We start from the raw sequence: 6000 nt of genomic DNA, 5'->3' as shown, positions 1-6000 counted from the left end.
ATATATATATATATATATATATATATATATATATATATATATACAAACATAAACACACACGCAAAAGTTCACACATAAACATAATATGTAACACGACTGTTCACGTATATGTACGTTCACACATGTACAAACACATAAATACCCACGACTCTCTCTCTCTCTCTCTCTCTCTCTCTCTCTCACACACACACATACACAGAGCATAATTTCTAAATCTGGAAACCATTTTAAATTATTAATTTAACATCCAGTCAAAAGATAATTCAAGTAAATCATTGTAATTGACGTGTTAATCAGTAATCTAATTAGATAGTTTGTTGGAAAGGGGTGCTTTATTTTCTTCCTAACGCTTCCATTTCATCACAACCAAAACCACTGCCGTAATCATTATCAAGATGTAAACATTAACCCATTTGTCATTTATGCTGGCATAAAGTTCAATGTATGTCGGCTATATATTCTGTTTTTCAACCCTGTCTATGAGGGAGCTACTACTTAGCAAACAACCTGCTAAAAATACCACGATAAATTCTTTGAAATCATGCTTTTACGCACTTGACAAAGGAAAGACACACCGGATAATGTAGTCCTAGATACACTACGACAGACGAAATTTAGATGGTTTACAGTCGGAAGAGAATGCCTTTGAGCATTGGTTTTCTCAATCGGCGTTGAGACTTCGGGCCAAACAAAAACATGAAAAGCAAAAACACGTTGGACAAAGTAAGACTCCATAAAGTACAAAAACAAAAATAAAACAACTCAGTTATCTCCCCCTATGTGTTCCACTGTTAAATTGGTCCTTGCAATTCCGGGTATGGTACAGGAATTCTTATCCGACTTTCAGGAATCCGAGCAATACCATGCAATATACTATACCCTGTATTAACAAGCCTTGTTTTTGAAATTGATTAATCTGCATTGTGTGTTAAGAGTTTTTTTGTTTTTTTTTTGTGGATTAATAAATATTATTAAACATACTCTGCTTTAGAAAGGTATTAATGTGAACCTGTATCTGCTAAATAAAATCATTTTCTTTACTTTTCGTTTAATTTTCATCCTATTTGTTGTTGGCACTCCGTCGCTTACGACGTCGAGGGTTCCAGTCGATCCGATCAATGGAACAGCCTGCTCGTGAAATTAACGTGCAAGTGGCTGAGCACTCCACAGACACGTGTACCCTTAACGTAGTTCTCGGGGATATTCAGCATGACACAGTGTGACAAGGCTGACCCTTTGAATTACAGGCACAACAGAAACAGGAAGAGAAAGTTGTGGTGGAAGAGTACAGCAGGGTTCACCACCATCCCCTGCCGAAACCTCGTGGAGCTTTAGGTGTTTTCGCTCAATAAACACTCACAACGCCCGGTTTGGGAATCGAAACCGCGATCCTATGACCGCGAGTCCGCTGCCCTAACCACTGGGCCATTGCACCTCTACTTTCATCCTATAAACAAGACACTATGTACATTGTACAGAATAATTTTTTTTTTTTAATCTTACATGAATTTATTACCAAGTAAACTTTGCTTTCGAAATGTATTAATTTGAATCTGTCAAATACTATTCTTTACTTTTCATAGTTTATTTAAATTTTAAGTCTATATTTAGGCTGCCACCAGGAAATCCCAAAAGCTGGAACACTACTGGGCCCAACAATGGTCCGGTACTGACTACAAAGGAGGGGGTTGTCTCCCCTCTCTTACAACTGACCTGTCACTATCTCGAGTCATTTTTTTTTTTAACCCAGTTTTTTTTCTGCCGATTTTGTGATCAGATTTCTAATGAAACAGTGAGATCGTGTTTTTTTAAAATTAATTTGGGATATAATCAAGCGTTTGAAAAAATATATAAATTAGTTTATTTGCCCAGATAGAACGGATGCCAGCACCTTAAAAGTGAATGGTTTAAAACGAGGTTTTCTATCGTAAAACCAGACGCAGTGTCAGGCGGGTTGGTATCAGATTGAAAGGGTTAAGTCAACACTGCCACACACCCAGAGTCCACCTGTCTTGATATGCGAGGGAATGCTGAAAATTTCCTGGCTTTAAAAGTGTCGCGAAAGGCCTGGTTGGAGGCCCAGCCTTCAAAACCATAATTAACTGATTCTTCTGTATTTTCTTTTACCCAAAGCCTCGAAATTTTCAGTAGGCCCCTCGTATATTTAATCTATATATTTGTGATGTTGATAATCACAGTTTATGTTATAATAAATACCACTGCACGAATTAAATTAGTTACTTGTCAACACAAATCTTATTGCTCGTGTCGCTCAGCAAAGCAGCAACAACATCACAATACTGAGAAAAACAAAATATAGTTAAAATTGAAATGATTTACTTGTGTGTGTGAGAGAGAGAGAGAGAGAGAGAGATAAACAGAAGGTGAAGAGAGGAGAGAGATGGGAGACAGAGAAATAAACAGTGAGGAATAAATTTACATTAAAAATTAAGTTTTAAATTTGTCAAAAACAAATGAAATAAAACCGACATCCAACGAAGTGATGATGTATGATGAAATTTAAACAATGCAGTGCAAGTTATCAAATAGCAATTTTGACAGTCAGAGAGGGAAAAAAAAAATAAAAATGAGGGGTGGAGATGTTAAAATGATAATGAGAATGTGAATTATTTTGAAGAGAAGAGAAATTGATAACCTGACCTTTGATAGTGCAGTAAATATTTTTACGAAAACACACATTTCACAAGGGAAACGGAATGTAGGGCAAAATTAACATGGAACACACATAGGCCACAAAATGCCTATAGGCCACAAAATGCCTCCCCAAACTAACCACCCAGCTATCAATGCAAAATTACTTGTATTAGATCTCAAACATTTGGATGCGTGTATCAGTATCATAACCATTTTCTATCCGGTCTGGCATGGTGTGGATAGGTTTCCACATACTGGCTGCATTTACCATATCATCAGCACTGGAGAGAAGACTTAAAGAATCCCCTCTCTCCTGTATCAAAGCTTATATATCCAGAGATGCAGCTCTCTGAAATGTGTTGCCAGGGTTGCAGAGTGCAAAATCCAAGTCTACTGTATTTGCATATTTGTGTGTGTGTGTGTGTGTGTGTGTGTGCATGTGCGCATGTGTGAAGACTGTTTGCTACAATATAGCGCTATTCTAATGCCCAGTATGGATATTTCTTAAAGGAAAATATATCCTTATGAAATCATCATCATCATCAACATCGTTTAATGTCTGCTTTCCATGCTAGCATGGGTTGGACGATTTGACTGTGGACTGGTGAAACCAGATGGCTACACCAGGCTCCAGTCTGATTTGGCAGAGTTCCTACAGCTGGATGGCCTTCCTAATGCCAACCACTCAGAGAGTGTAGTGGGTGCTTTTACGTGTCACCCGTACGAAGGCCAGTCAGGCGGTACTGGCAACGGCCATGCTCAAAATGGTGTATTTTATGTGCCACCCGCACGAGAGCCAGTCCAGGGGCACTGGCAACGATCTCGCTCGAAATATTAAAAATAAAATAGTTTTTTCCAGCCACCGATGGGGTATACATTTTTTTGGAAAGTTATGGTGGGGCCTAGGGAAAACTAGGTTGGGAAACACTGCTTTAGACCAAAATCTCAAAAGGAGCATCAGTCTTTTAGATAATCATTTGAAGTACAGCCAATGAGTTAATGATACTTGCCCAAGAACCCCCACATTGATGAAAGCATTCAAAGAAAGACAAGAAGCTACTTCCAGTCTGAATAACAATCTCTTATCCTTTACAATGATTGTGCTTAATCTTGACACAAATAGCTCCAGTACAAAAACAAGGTTCAATGTACAAGTGTAAAGATATTAAAAAAAAAAATTGATATGCACAAATTTTTGCAACTGCAAATACGCTGAATATGAGGAATTATAAATGCTTCCAACTCAGGTAACATTGATGAATAAATACTTTCTACCATTTATAAAACTATTTAATGCATTTAATCTTTGTCTTTTTTTTTTTCTTTTTACTGATGATGCCTTTGATGATTTGCGGGTGTGGTCTTTGATATTACATTTAATGTTATATTTTGTTTTTGGTGGTCTTTTAGGTTTTTTTTTTCTTCGGCTCCTAAGCATTTCTAAATTAACTCTACAAATAACCCCATGTTAAAGGAACTGATTCCATCATAAAAAAAAGGTACCTTTTACAGATAAAATAATTAGGAAGGTGATGGTAGACTTTCATTTGAAAGCAAACGATATTAAAAACATTTAGATCAGATGATCAACTCAAACATTAGAACTGTATATATAAATTTTTATATTGTGTTTTATGTTGTATTTTAGTTTTTTATATATATATTTTCTTATGTATTTGTGGACTTTGATGTATTTCTTATATCTGACCGTTTATTGAGGGGACTGTTGTATGTTGAGTCGTTGACCCAAATGTAATGCTTTTATTCTGTAACTAATAATTTATATAATATATATATATATATATATATATATATATATATATATATATATATATATATATATATATATATATATACACACACACACACACATATAAAACATATAAAATTCTGACCTTCTATGGAAACTTTTGATGTGTGTGTAAAAAACTGAGCTCTAAATCTTGTACTGAGTGCTTTTTATTTTAGTCTAATTTGTAAAGGCAAGCATTTACCTAATTATAAACATAATATATGTACAATGAAGACAATCAGCATACATAGCCTTCGCACGTATACCCTAACCCTAACCCTAACCCGAACCCTAACCCTAACCCTACACACATGTGAGGTCAGTGCAGTTAATATTCAGCATGAACCTCTGAAAGTTGGGTGCTTTGGCGCTTTCTACCCACTTCATAACCAGCTTTGTTAACTTAAGACACGTATAATTTCCACCACCAGCCTCTATTCACTCATAAAAAAAATGTCACCTTCAGCTCTGCAGTGCTTGGCTGGTGCTAGGCAACAGCAATCGGTCGTCAGAGATAATAACTTGCCCGCTAAACTAAGTGACTTAGTGTGAAACTAATTCACCATAAGGCTTTCAACACTATCATCAGAGCAGTAACATTTTACTAAATGACTTGCAGCATTATTGTTCTCCCTAATTGTTTTTATCAGCTTCCTACCTGGTCCCTATAGTTTTTTTTTCATTTTAGTTCTACTGAATCCTCTTTATCCTCTTATTCCCTAATTGTTTTTAATCAGCATCCCAGCTGGTCCCTTTTGTTGGCACAACTGAATTAAAACAGCCTCTTCCTTAATATCTCAATCGTTCATTGTGACATTTCCACGCCCATTCTTTTTTTTTTTTTTTCTTTGGGATATCTGAATCCAAATACATTACAGTTACTTCAGGTACAGTTCTATCCAGAATAATTTTTCCTTATTCATGCAAGATACACTGGTCTTTGTGAGATTTGAACCTAAAACTCTGAAACTCATTTCACTATTTATGCAGCAAAGCACCTTCTTACACACAATAAAAGCAAGCTGGAAAATTCAGAGAAGTCATAATTAATTCATTTTATAATTTCTTTTAAAAATTTATCAACTTACTACTTTTTATTACTACTGTTGAAAGATGATGGTGAGCCGGCAGAATGGTTAGCATGCTGGGCAAAATGATTATTGGCATTTTGTCCATCGTTCTGAGTTCTAATATTCTGCCAAGGTCGACTTTGCCTTTCATCTTTTCAGAGTCAATAGAATAAGTTGACTATGTGGTTCAAATATTTGGGTTGATATAATCGACCTAACTCTTTCCCCTAAATTACTGGCCGTGTGCCAATATTTCAAACCATTATTTATTATTATTATTATTTACAGAAGCAAAATGTTTGTGAAGTGGGATGACCTACTGATTTCTTGGTTATAAATTCAAATTTTACAATAGCCACTGTGTTTGTACTCTGTTACGCAAGTCACCTGATTTTGTTTTTGCCCTAGTTTGCCAAAGACCAGAGTAGATTACTAACTACTTCATGACAGATAAAGGTAAAAATATGAAAAAGTTGCTACTTG

The 6000-nt window shown here is 35.8% G+C and overlaps 1 protein-coding gene across 9 annotated transcripts in view; it reads right to left on the bottom strand.

The window, feature by feature from the left end:
• LOC106870433 (ubiquitin-associated protein 1) overlaps window positions 1-6000 on the bottom strand; it is a 52666-nt gene that overhangs the window by 12293 nt on the left and 34373 nt on the right. Inside the window, exon 1 of one of the 9 annotated variants that reach the window (XM_014916511.2) lies at window positions 556-580. The exons of the other annotated variants lie outside the window; for them this stretch is intronic. The gene's annotated coding sequence lies outside the window, so the exon portion shown is untranslated. Of the gene's footprint in view, window positions 1-555; window positions 581-6000 lie in introns of those variants that run through there. 9 annotated transcript variants of the gene reach the window in all.

The sequence above is a fragment of the Octopus bimaculoides genome, chromosome 12 (assembly GCF_001194135.2).
Source record: "Octopus bimaculoides isolate UCB-OBI-ISO-001 chromosome 12, ASM119413v2, whole genome shotgun sequence".
Lineage (NCBI taxonomy): Eukaryota > Metazoa > Mollusca > Cephalopoda > Octopoda > Octopodidae > Octopus > Octopus bimaculoides.
The sequence above is the reverse complement of the archived record's forward strand: the minus strand, read 5'-3'. Positions and strand labels throughout refer to the sequence as shown.